The sequence below is a fragment of the Erythrolamprus reginae genome, chromosome 4, assembly GCF_031021105.1.
Source record: "Erythrolamprus reginae isolate rEryReg1 chromosome 4, rEryReg1.hap1, whole genome shotgun sequence".
NCBI classification, from domain to species: Eukaryota; Metazoa; Chordata; class Lepidosauria; order Squamata; family Dipsadidae; genus Erythrolamprus; species Erythrolamprus reginae.
Genome location: NC_091953.1, coordinates 23,896,259 through 23,910,264, shown reverse-complemented (window position 1 = coordinate 23,910,264; position 14,006 = coordinate 23,896,259).

Sequence of the window (14,006 nt, the reverse complement as noted above, 5' to 3'; positions counted from 1 at the left end):
AACCTCTAATCTGAATATAGATGTAGCATTCATCATGTAATTCTCAATGACCTAGAACAGTGATGGCGAATTTATGGCAAATGTGCCACAGGTGCTACGCAGAGCTATATCTGCCGGCACATGAGCCGTGGCCTTAGCAAAGCTCCAGCACGCATGTGCATACAATCCAGCTGATTTTCAGCTCTCATGGAGGCTCTGGGAGGGCATTTTGGGCCTCTGGAGGGCCTCTGGGAGGGTGGGATAGGGCGTCTTCACCCTCCCCAGGCTCTAGAGAAGCCTCTGGAGTGGGCAAAGGACCGACTTCCTGGGCCCACGCAAAGTCAAGAAATGGAGGTGGGGGAATCATGCGCACATGCAGGCGTGGTGGGGCAGCACTGAATTATGGGTGTGGGCACTCGAGCATGTGCAATAGTGTGCATGCGTGCACTTTTGGCACCCGAGGGAAAAAAGGTTCGCCATCACTGACCTAGAAGATCTATGTGTTGTTTGTGGTACCTTCCAGCATGCCGGTAAGTGTTTTGTCCAAAGAGTTATTTCAACCTCTGCAGCTGCTGAGATTATTATAACATGCCATGCACAATAGGCCTGTCAATAATGTCAGTTGATTGACAATAAAAATGGCAGTGTCATTTCCAAGTTCAAACTTGAGTATCTTCAGGTGAATCTAAGAAGCAGCTGGGAGATAAATCAGCTAGCCTGTGAGAACAACATAGACTTAGATGGATTCTAAAGGCGCTTTTGATGTTTCTTTCTACGTCCTTTAAACAGCCACGAAGGGAAATACAATGCTTACTTTTGAAAGATCCAGAACAGACTTGATACAAGCTGACTAAGATAGATTTGTATTGTTATGAAATATTGATTTGGTAAATTGCACCCAGCATATTGCAACTGACAGTTCATTTTTCCCTGTTGTGTTATTTCTGCTCAGCTTGTTACCAGTGCAGTAGCTTTAAAAATAAATCCGGAATTTCTCCTCTCTTCACCTTGCTCAGAAATCAAATATGCTGTGTGTTGTGAGTAATAAAAACTATAAGACACCCAACTGTACAAACTATGTTGCTTTAACACATGATTATTTGTATAATTGTTTGATGCCATTAAAAATTGGACATAGTTTTGCTTTAATGAGGGTTTTTATTTAACAGTTAAATATTTAATGTAATAAATGCTACCACTATTTTGGGTACATATGCATAGGTGTCTGGTACAAAATGTGATGAAAAAAAATAACAAAATGTACAATGTGATGTCATAGTGCAATCTATTGACCTTACATACAATTACAGAATCAGTTTGTGTCATGATGCCCATTTTATCATTTATCCCAAGACATCTATGTACGCATGTGTATTAAAAGTAAAACTCTGTGAGCACAATTTACTTGCAAGAGTAAAATACGGTAGCAGTAGAAGGAAGTACTCTTGAGCAGTGTGCACCTACTCAAAAGGGACACAAGAAATTTCTGAAAGATCTATCAGCAGTTATACTTTCTTTTAACGCTTTTTTAAAAAATATATATAAATGTAACCTACATATCTATGTAGAACTTAATTTAAGTGTGCTTTACGTGAACAGAGATGCTTCATTGCTCAAAACATAGCACTTCATGAATAACCCTAACAAGAGGACCACAATGGTGAACCTACAAGCTAATACATTCCATGTTGATAGGGAATAAACATAGTGTACAGTGGGGAAAGGTATGTGTAGATACAGTAACGGTGCTGCTAGGATTGAGTGGCTTTCTGGAGAAGATATCTCCCACATATTTTTAGGTGTCTCACCTCCACTTTCTCTCCCTCCAGGTTCTCTTTCCTAATCAGCAGGCAGCACTGGAAACTTTTATTTAATAACTTGGAAAACAAAACTAGGTTTCGATCAAATTCTTAATTTCTCCAGAGCCTATCCAAGTGATGGATGAACTTTATTTATTTATTAGTTTCAAGTTTCAAGTTTTATTGGATTTATATGCCGCCCCTCTCCGAAAACTCGGGGCGGCTAACAACAATCATAAACAATATACAATAATAATCCAATACTAAAAGCGAATTAAAACCCCTTAATATATAAAACCAAACATACATACAAACATACCATGCATACAATTGTAATGGCCTAGGGGGAGAAGAAGTCTTAATTCCCCCATGCCTGGTGGCATAGGTGGGTTTTAAGTAGCTTACGAAAGGCAAGGAGGGTGGGGGCAATTCTAATCTCTGGGGGGAGTTGGTTCCAGAGGGCCGGGGCCGCCACAGAGAAGGCTCTTCCCCTGGGTCCCGCCAAGCGGCATTGTTTAGTTGACGGGACCCGGAGAAGACCCACTCTGTGGGACCTAACTGGCCGCTGGAATTCGTGCGGAAGAAGGCGGTCCCTGAGGTAATCTGGTCTGGTGCCATGAAGGGCTTTATAGGTCATAACCAACACTTTGAATTGTGACCGGAAACTGATCAGCAACCAATGCAGACTGCGGAGTGTTGGTGTGACATGGGCATATTTAGAGAAGCCCATGATTGCTCTCGCAGCTGCATTCTGCACGATCTGAAGTTTCCGAACATTTTTCAAAGGTAGCCCCATGTAGAGAGCGTTACAGTAGTCGAGCCTCGAGGTGATGAGGCCATGAGTGACTGTGAGCAGTGACTCCCCATCCAAATAGGGCCGCAACTGGTGCACCAGGCGAACCTGGGTGAACGCCCCCCTCGCCACAGCTGAAAGATGTTTCTCTAATGTGAGCTGTGGATCGAGGAGGACGCCCAAGTTGCGAACCCTCTCTGAGGGGGTCAATGATTCTCTCCCCAGGGTAATGGACGGACAGATGGAATTGTCCTTGGGAGGCAGGCCCCACAGCCACTCCGTCTTGTCTGGGTTGAGTTTGAGTTTGTTGATACCCATCCAGGCCCCAGATTTGTATGCAGCCCCTCTTCATAGACTCGGGGCGGCATACAAATTTGGTCATTGCGCGTAGGTTTCACGGTCTTCACAAGTGGTTATTTTTAGCAACCTGATTCAACGATCCTGCAGTCACACTGGTGGAATAGAACAGAAAATAGTTTTTATTATGGGAGTTAAGCAGTCCATGCTACACACCCATTTTACTTGTAACTTTTACACTGCTTATATGCTGGTTTGTGGGCTGAGAGTGTTGCTAAGTTTTCATAGGGTTTAAGGAACATTTCCCACTGCCGAACTGAAGTATTTCCACCCATCCTGGACTATGCAGAAAATTGTGCCATCAGGAAATTTCCTTTCTCCACTGCCAACTCCTGTTTCTGTTTCATGTCACTACGATCACCTGACTTCTCTGACACTGGCTGATATCAGGGTATATACACCTTGAGGCTGCTCTTAGATAGTATGAGATTAAGGGAGAAAATGCTACTTCTGCAGAAGATGTCTTAAGCTTGTCTCCTCTTACGTGGAAAAACCATGGGAAGGCAGAAAGAAAATACAGTGGTACGTCTACTTAAAAACTTAATTCGTTCCGTGACCAGGTTCTTAAAAGTTTGTAAGAAGCAATTTTTCCCATAGGAATCAATGTAAAAGCAATAATGTGTGTGATTGGGGAAACCACAGGGAGGGTGGAGGCCCTGTTTCCTCCCCGGAGATTCCTAGAGAGGCCCCATGGAGGCTTCTCTCCTCCTTTTCCGGCCCTGTTTCCTCCCAGGACATTCCTAGAGAGACCCCGCGGAGGCTTCCCCCTGCTTTTTCAGGCCCTGTTTCCTCCCAGGAGATTCCTAGAGAGGCCCCACGGAGGCTTCTCTCCTCCTTTTCTGGCCCTGTTTCCTCCCAGGACATTCCTAGAGAGGCCCCACAGAGGCTTCCCCCCGGTTTTTCAGGCCCTGTTTCCTCCCAGGAGATTCCTAGAGAGGCCCCACGGAGGCTTCTCTCCTCCTTTTCTGGCCCTGTTTCCTCCCAGGAGATTCCTAGCGAGGCCCACGGAGGCTTCTTCCTGCCTTTTCCAGTTACAGTTTCGGAGGCCTGGGTTTGTAATTGGAAAATGGTTCTTGAGAAGAGGCAAAAAAATCTTGAACACCCGGTTCTTATCTAGAAAAGTTTGTAAGTAGAGGCATTCTTAGGTAGAGGTACTTACCTGTATTACAGCCATTTTGTGCCAAGATTAAGTGCACACCAAGAAAAGAACTAAGAATGGGCTAAGTTCTGCATCTGATCCAAACACTAACAAAGTGATTCTATTGGAGACAAATGGCAAAATCTAAGGAGGGGTAGAATTTGTCTTTCTTAAAGCCGCATGTGCTTACACTTAGGGTGGAAAGAAAGGAATAGCTACATTTTTTCCATGCAGGCATGAACACATGGTTTTGACCATTAAAACATGTTTTCCCTCTGGTTGCAGTAGGAAAGAGTAATGTATACCAGCTAGAGGGTTAACAGAAATCTGAAAGTGATTTGGAAATTTAGTGACGACTAAGAGGACAATGAATTCTGTCAAATGATTAACTTTTCAGGTTTACTCCTAAGATGCCTCTAAAAGTCTTTCTTTCTTCAGCTCCAAATCACCAGCCTTTGAAATGTTGGGGGAAGATTGGAGAACATTTTGCAAGTTTGAATTTCCTCCTCCAAAAGCAAATCTCTCCACCCAACCTCAAAAGGGAAATGCAACACCACCTATAATGGTTATATGTTATTGTTCGGAATAGTATCTATCTGTGTGTTGTAACTAACTTAGAAACATAGAAACATAGAAATCTGACGGCAGAAAAAGACCTCATGGTCCATCTAGTCTGCCCTTATACCATTTCCTGTATTTTATCTTAGGATGGATATATGTTTATCCCAGGCATGTTTAAATTCAGTTATTGTGGGTTTATCTACCACGTCTACTACTCTTTCAGTAAAATAATATTTTCTCATGTTGCTTTTGATCTTTCCCCCAACTAACTTCAGATTGTGTCCCCTTGTTCTTGTGTTCACTTTCCTATTAAAAACACTTCCCTCCTGGACCTTATTTAACCCTTTAATATATTTAAATGTTTCGATCATGTCCCCCCTTTTCCTTCTGTCCTCCAGAACTAAATACAGTGTGCCTTTTCCACTATTGAGCAGTAATTGATTGGTCAATTGATTGTGTGCCATCAAATTGGTATTAATTCTTGTTGGCCACATAGATTTCCTGCAGGATGATTTATACCTAATTTTCAGATCTTCCAACAGTGCATTAATTGCCACTTTAACTGAGACCATACAACTTGCTACTGGACAGCTTCTCTTTGCCTGCACCTTCTCTAATATTACAGCCTTCTCTAGAGAGCTGGATCTTCGTATAACGCATCCAAAGTAGGATATTCTGAGCCTGGTCATTTGTACCTCCAGTAAGAACTCTTCATTGATTTCTTTAATGATTCATCTGTTTGTTTTCCTGGCTTTCCATGGTATTCTCAGGAGTCTTCTCCAATACTAATTTTCCTAAGTAGCAACCCTATTTTTGTGCTGTTTGCTTCTATCATGCTCTTGTTCAAACAGGCTTATTTATTTTTCTTCTTTTCTTGAATTTAAAACCTACTTTTCTAAAACAAGCCCCAAATAATTAACAGCGTGAACATTTAATATAACAGAATCAACACAATAGTGTCAGTATAGCTATCAACATAACAACAAAGGTTGTATGTCCAGTGTTATGGCTGATGATTCCTGAGAGTGATAATTTTCCCTATTGTTCAGTGGTCAGAGTCTCCCAGAATGAGTGTGTTTAAGAATCCTTCTTAATTTAATTCTCTGATTCCCAAGCTTGCAAAGAAGATTGGGAGAACTTTTCACCACTTTTAGTTGATATGCCATTGTTTGCCTTTCTGAAAGGAAGTAACTGTAAGGTGTTATGTACAAGGATTATCCGGAAAATAAGATTACAAGGCATGTAGCCAGGAGCGGGCTACCATTCCCGGCCCTACCAGAACAGGCTGGGAGCACGCCCTTGCTTTTCCCCTGTTGTGAGTGCATGCGTGTGCGTGAGCGCGATTTCTGGGGTTTTTTGCTTCTGCACATGCACAGAAGCGAAAAAACCTGGAAATGGGCAAACAAGTAAGTGCCCACTCGCTGCTGCCTGCTGCCATTTGCCCCCCGACCACCCGCTTGCCGCCGTTCGCCTTGCTCGCCTCTTGCTCTTGGGGTGAATGGCGGCATCATGGGCAGTGGAGGAAGCCAGTGCAAGAAGCGAGCGAGGGGTTCATGGCGGGGGAAGGCAGCGCTCACGGCGGGGCAGGGCAGACGTAAGTCCGGGGAAGCACCAGTGGCACGTGCACATGCGTGCACGCCTGGCATCGCCACTGGAGCTAGGCTATGTGCTACATGGCCACCACCCGATCTGCGTTCTCCACCGCTTAGGGTCAGGCCCAGCACTGCATGTAGCTCTCACGGGAAATGTTCACGGGAAGTTGGTATTACTATTGTGTAGAGCGAAGCCAGCGGAAGCGAACGAGCAGTGAAGGGGTCAGTAGATCATCAACTGGCGTTGTGGTGAAGGTTAGAGATGAGCGTCCTTAATCCGTTTCCCACCAAGCTTGAAGTGCAAGTTGTAATATGCTACTTGAGTGCTAAGGGCATGAATGCTGCTGCGATTCATCGCAAAATCATTTCAGTTTATGGAGAGGATGTAATGTCAAGACAGCATGTGACAAAATGGGTGTGGAATTTCAATTGAAGGAACACCTTGGCGGAAAACACTTTTTGACGACAACAAGCTGAAAATCGAAGTGACAAACTGGCTGAAAAAGGTGACGGGAGACTTCTATGACACAAGCAGAGGTGGGCTGCTAAGGTGGAACAGTGACATGTGCTTGCCCCCGTGGCTCAGTGCTAGTGGAGTCCAGTGCAATTCTGCTACTATACCTGGGCAGGTAGCAAAATCACGCACGGACACGCAGGTGCACAGTTTTGCTACCTGCCCAGATGCAGTAGCAGAATTGCGCTGGACTCCGCTAGCACTCAGAGCCACGGGGGTGAGTACACATCACCGTTCCACCTTAGCAGCCCATAGGCATCAAAAAACTCATCCCACGGATGATAAAATGTATTGAACTGAATGGTGATTATGTGGAAAAATAATGTAATACCTATGCTATAATCCATGTAACTTTTGTTACAATATATTCATTATTTATATTTTTAAAAAAATCTTGTGACCTTACTTTCTGGATAGCCTTCGTATATTGATAGATGTCTATATTTGTAGCTCAGGGTTGAATTTCTGGGGTTTTTGGTGTTCTCTGAGATTAGTTGTTTTCATGCAGATGTTTCATTACCGAGCTAGGTAAAATGACCAGTGCTAATGATGAGCACCGATGATGTTACCCACAGCAGTTTGTTATTAAATGTGTGTATGTTGGTAATCTACAAAACACCCTTGACATAGGGCTGCATTTGTCTAATTTACTGTTGCTAAATTCATCAATCAGGTTGGTCCCTGGGGAAGGGGGAAATATTCCCACGCCCTTCTGCTGAAAGCATTGCATCGGCTGCAAATATGAATGAAATACAAAGAAATTACAGTGGTACCTCTACTTACGAAATTAATTCGTTCTGTGAGCAGGTTCTTAAGTAGAAAAGTTTGTAAGAAGAAGCAATTTTTCCCATAGGAATCAATGTAAAAGCAAATAATGTGTGCGATTGGGGAAACCACAGGGAGGGTGGAGGCCCTTTTTCCTCCCAGGAGGCCCCACAGAGGCCCCATGGAGGCTTCTCTCCACCTTTTCCGGCCCTGTTTCCTCCCAGGAGATTCCTAGAGAGGCCCCATGGAGGCTTCTCCCCGCCTTTTCCATCCCTGTTTCCTCCCAGGAGATTCCTAGAGAGGCCCCATGGAGGCTTCTCCCCGCCTTTTCCATCCCTGTTTCCTCCTAGGAGATTCCTAGAGAGGCCCCACAGAGGCTTTTCCCCACTTTTTCCGGCCCTGTTTCCTCCCAGGAGATTACTAGAGAGGCCCCATGGAGGCTTCTCCCCACCTTTTCCGGTTACAGTTTCGGATGCTCAGGTTTGTAAGTAGAAAATGGTTCTTGAGAAGAGGGGGGGAAAATCTTGAACACCCGGTTCTTATCTAGAAAAGTTTGTAAGTAGAGTTGTTCTTAGGTAGAGGTACCACCGTATAATCTTTAAAGCTCTCTATGGCTTGGCAGCATTCCACGAGAGAATGCCTCTTTCGAAATCTCTTCAATTAAACCATCTGAGTAGGTTTGCTTATAAATGCTAAAGATCGTCAAACTTTCTGGGAAATCTCCCCCCACTCCTCCATTACTCACATCTTCTTTGGAAATCCCTCTTTAGAGAGTTGAAGGCTACCGTTTTTATCAGCTTTTAAAACAAACCTTTATCATCCAGCATTTTACTTGTTGATTCTATTTTTAAAGTACCCTATTTCTCGGAGTACAAGACACACCCTTTCCCCTCCTAAAAGAGGGTGGATATTTTGGCACATTTTTTACCTTCCAAAGCGCTGGCCCTGCACCCCATTTTTGCACAAAATGGGTGTGCAGAGGGTTTGGGAGACCTGCAGAGTCCTCCTGGGGGTTGGGGGAAGGCAAAACACCCCTGTTTTTGCAAAACAAAAGTGTAAAAATGGGACATTTTTTCAAAAATGGCATTTTTGCCTTCCCCAGCCCCCCCGAGCACTCTGCAGACTTACCAGAACCTTTGCACACCCCATTTTTGAAAAAAGGGTGAAAAACAGCCTGGCTTTTGCAAAATGGGGGTGTTTCTGCCTTTTCCCAGCCCCCAGGAGCACTCTGCAGACTTCCCACACCCTCTGTGTACCCCATTTTTTGCAAAAACGGGTGAAAAACTGATCTGTTTATGCAAAAAAATGGGGCACACCAGAGGGTTTTGGAGGCTTGCAGAGTAATTCTGGGGTCCAGGGGAGGACAAAAACCTCTTAAATAGAAAAGTTTGCATGTAGAAGCAATTTTCCCCATATGAATCAATGTAAAAGCAAATAATGTGTGCAAACGCATTAGGAAAGAAATAAAAGCTCAGAATTTGGGTGGGAGGAGGAAGAGGAAGAAGAAGAGGAGGAGGATAGTCATTGCCGAAGGAAGAAGGTAAGGTGAGGGGAATCAAAAAAATCCAAAGCTTTAAGGCTTGAAAGAAAAAAAGAGGGACTCTGAGATAGCGAGGAGGAGCACGCGCCTCCCTCCATTTGCTCTGGGCTGCCAAAGCCTCCTTAAGCGCCACCGAAAGGCTCCTCTGGCAGCGCAGAAAAGCCCGAGATTAAAGCCAGGATTAAAGGGAGAATGTCAGGAAACTGGCCGGGCCTTCATGCCGCTCTCAAATATCCTGGGAAATTTTTCTGGGCTCAGGTTCTTAAGTAGAAAATGGTTCTTAAGAAGAGGGAAAAAAATCTTGAACACCCGGTTCTTGTCTTGAAAAGTTCTTAAGTAGAGGCATCCTTAGGTAGAGGTACCACTGTTCTTTGCCTCGGACTCTGATTTAATTTTCAATGCTTTTTGGGACCCTGACACTAGGGAGCATAGTGAGCAACACTTGGAAAAAGAAAGATATTATCTGTAAGAAAAGACGGAGAAGAAGCTGAGAGTAAGAGACCTATTTAGAAATACTAGGCGAGCCACTGCCTGGAATGGGATTGGACCATCAGCAGCTCTCAGCTTAATTTGATCAGGCCCTGGGTCTAATTTCATAAACTGCCAAGAGCAATTTGTCTTATTGTATAGGGAGAGACAAGCTGATAGAAGAAGGCGTTAGAAAAATAGGGGGAAATGGGAGGGCAGAGATTGTGGTTGTCTCCACACATTTTTGACTCTGCCACTTTTTGCTTTTGTCCACCATTTATTAGCATGCACATCATTCTAACAGCATTTAATTATTAGCATGCAAATCATTCTAACAGCATTTAATTATTAGATTCGATGTATGCCACCTTCCCGTTCAGAAGTGGGTTCTTCCTGGTTCGCCCGAACCAGTAGCAAACTGCTGGTGACATCCTGAAGCCAGTTTGGTCGGTTCCAGTCCATGGATGTCACCATCTTTTTTTTTTTTAATTGTTTATTTATTTTTTTAAAAAATTGTTTATTTTTTTCCAAAAAAAATGCTTTTTTTTTTCTTCTGCGCATGCGCAGAAGCCAGATCCTAGCACAGCGCATGCACTGCCGTCTTGTTTTTGGCTTATTTGGGGGGAAATTTTGCAAATTTTTGGCACTGCATGTACATCCGCACAAAACGCTTGTGCACCCATGTGGCACGGCCATGCGGCATGGAGGAAGTGAACCAGTGGCAAGGTAAGTTAGAACCAAGTGGTAGGTTGTAAATTTTTTACTACCAAGGCCCTATTGAGAACAGCAGCTGGAAGGGGACTGGCAGTTTCCTCTGACCCAGAAGTTTAAGGGAGGCGGTAGCAGCTGAAAGCGATTTGAGAGCGAGAGAGAGACAGAGACAGAGACACAGAGAGAGAGACACACAGAGAGACAGAGACAGAGAGAGAGAGACACAGAGAGAGAGAGAGACAGAGAGAGAGAGATGGGGTCCCAAATACTTAGTGAGAGGCTGCGAGGTTTATTTCCTTTCTCTCTCCTTGCTGCCTTCCTGGTTTAATGATCTGATTAGATTTGAGTGGTCAGAACTATTATTGTTATTATTGTTGTTGTTGTTGTTGTTATTATTATTATTATTATTATTATTCAGGAACGCCTTCGGGAACGCCTTCTGCTGCACAAATCCCAGCGACCGATTAGGTCCCACAGAGTTGGCCTTCTCTGAGTCCCGTCGCTGAAACAATGTCGTATAGTGGGACCCAGGGGAAGAGCCTTCTCTGTGGTGGCCCTGACCCTCTGGAATCAACTCCCCCTGGAGATCAGGACTGCCCCCACCCTCCTTGCCTTTCACAAACTACTAAAAACCCACCTCTGCCGCCAGGCATGGGGAAATTGATTCCCCCTGGCCGTTCCGTTTTATGTATGGTTTGTTTGGGGTGCATGACTGTTTTTATATTAAGGGTTTTAACTGTTTTTTAATCATTGGATTTGAACTGTGCTTTGCTGTTGTGAGCCGCTCAGAGTCTTTGGAGAGGGGCGGCATACAAATCTAACAACAACAACAACAACAATAATTGTTGTTGTTGTTATTTATTAGATTTGTATGCCGCCCCTCTCCGAAGACCTGGGGCGGCTCACAAAATTCAGTACCAAAAGACAATACGCATACAAATCCAATAGTGAAAACTATAATCTAAAATCCCATTACATTAAAAGCAGTCAATTTACTCACTCAATCACATCCACACATAACATTTAATGGTCAGAGAAAAGGGGGCAAGATCTAACTGCCCCGTGCCTGGTAACATAGATGGGTCTTAAGGCTCTTGTGAGGACGCAGTGTCTCAATTGTCAAAATGCAAACCAGTTTGAAATTTTTTGTGCAGAAGCTAAAAATTGGCAATATCTTGCACGTGTGCGCCCAAACCTGCACAAGATTTTGCTTCCTAGAAGTGGGTAGAAGTGGGTAACACATTTACCTATGAGACAGTGTGTTTCATCTTCCTTAGTTTGCACAAATCACTAAGAAATGTAGTCATCTGCCTTTGCACTACAGATTACATTACATTAGATTTTGCAGTATCCTTCCCCAGGAGTGGGGAGGGAATAGAGATTTTGCAGTATCCTTCCCCTGGAGTGGGGAGGGAATGGAGATTTTGCAGTATCCTTCCCCTGGAGTGGGGAGGGAATAGAGATTTTGCAGTATCTTTGCCTTGGAGTGGGGAGGGAATAGAGATTTTGCAGTATCTTTCCCCTGGAGTGGGAGGGAATAGAGATTTTGCAGTATCCTTCCCCTGGAGTGGGGAGAGAATAGAGATTTTGCAGTATCCTTCCCCTGGAGTGGGGAGAGAATAGAGATTTTGCAGTATCCTTCCCCTGGAGTGGGGAGGGAATAGAGATTTTGCAGTATCCTTCCCCTGGAGTGGGGAGGGAATAGAGATTTTGCAGTATCCTTCCCCTGGAGTGGGGAGGGAATAGAGATTTTGCAGTATCCTTCCCCAGGAGTAGGGAGAGAATAGATATTTTGCAGTATCCTTCCCCTAGAGTGGGGAGGGAATAGAGATTTTGCAGTATTCTTCCCCTGGAGTGGGGAGGGAATAGAGATTTTGTAGTATCCTTCCCCTGGAGTGGGGAGGGAATAGAGATTTTGCAGTATCTTTCCCCTGGAGTGGGGAGGGAATAGAGATTTTGCAGTATCCTTCCCCTGGAGTGGGGAGGGAATAGAGATTTTGCAGTATCCTTCCCCTGGAGTGGGGAGGGAATAGAGATTTTGCAGTATCTTTCCCCTGGAGTGGGGAGGGAATAGAGATTTTGCAGTATCCTTCCCCTGGAGTGGGGAGGGAATAGAGATTTTGCAGTATCCTTCCCCTGGAGTGGGGAGGGAATAGAGATTTTGCAGTATCCTTCCCCTGGAGTGGGGAGGGAATAGAGATTTTGCAGTATCCTTCCATTGGAGTGGGGAGGGAATAGAGATTTTGCAGTATCCTTCCCCTGGAGTGGGGAGGGAATAGAGATTTTGCAGTATCCTTCCCCTGGAGTGGGGAGGGAATAGAGATTTTATAGTATCCTTCCCCTGGAGTGGGGAGCGAATAGAGATTTTGCAGTATCCTTCCCCTGGAGTGGGGAGGGAATAGAGATTTTGCAGTATCCTTCCCCTGGAGTGGGGAGGGAATAGAGATTTTACAGTATCCTTCCCCTGGAGTGGGGAGAGAATAGATATTTTGCAGTATCCTTCCCCTGGAGTGGGGAGGGAATAGAGATTTTGTAGTATCCTTCCCCTAGAGTGGGGAGGGAATAGAGATTTTGCAGTATTCTTCCCCTGGAGTGGGGAGGGAATAGAGATTTTGCAGTATTCTTCCCCTGGAGTGGGGAGGGAATAGAGATTTTGCAGTATTCTTCCCCTGGAGTGGGGAGGGAATAGAGATTTTGCAGTATCCTTCCCCTGGAGTGGGGAGGGAATAGAGATTTTGCAGTATCCTTCCCCTGGAGTGGGGAGCGAATAGAGATTTTGCAGTATCCTTCCCCTGGAGTGGGGAGGGAATAGAGATTTTGCAGTATCCTTCCCCTGGAGTGGGGAGGGCATAGAGGTTTTGCAGTATCCTTCCCCTGGAGTGGGGAGGGAATAGAGATTTTGTAGTATCCTTCCCCTAGAGTGGGGAGGGCATAGAGGTTTTGCAGTATCCTTCCCCTGGAGTGGGGAGGGAATAGAGATTTTGCAGTATCCTTCCCCTGGAGTGGGGAGGGAATAGAGATTTTGCAGTATCCTTCCCCTGGAGTGGGGAGGGCATAGAGGTTTTGCAGTATCCTTCCCCTGGAGTGGGGAGGGAATAGAGATTTTGCAGTATGCTTCCCCTGGAGTGGGGAGGGCATAGAGGTTTTGCAGTATCCTTCCCCTGGAGTGGGGAGGGAATAGAGATTTTGCAGTATCCTTCCCCTGGAGTGGGGAGGGCATAGAGGTTTTGCAGTATCCTTCCCCTGCCATGCCCACCAAGCCATGCCCTCAAAAGCAGTAGTAAAAAAAAAATGGATATCACCACTGACTTTACCCATTTGTATTCACTTCCTTCTACTTCCACCTGCCCCCCCCCCTGCTCCCTTCATTAATGGGGCAGCGTTCAATGAAGCACAAAAAAGTAGTTCTACCCTTCTAATTAAACTGGGAACAGCATTCGGTTTGGGGAGTCACCTGCGACCACAATCCATTCAAAATTAATCCACATTGCTGCTCAAAAGCCCCTGGGGAATATACAGGTATCAGGCGCCTGCACAACTGCTCTTGTTAGGACAGCTGCTAACATCTTGGTGTGTCCCTTGGGAAGGTTAATTTCTTCCAATCTATGTCTCTTAACTGCTTCCCAGATGGCAGCAGGATTTTTTTAAACAAGCTTTTCTTTCGAGGATTTGATTTCAACCTTATCTTGTCACATTTGGTTTTTTCCAAGATGGTGATTTGATTTAGAGATGGAAAATAGAAGGTATTGTTTCTCCTAGATTTCATCACTTTAACCCAGCCAGTTCAGG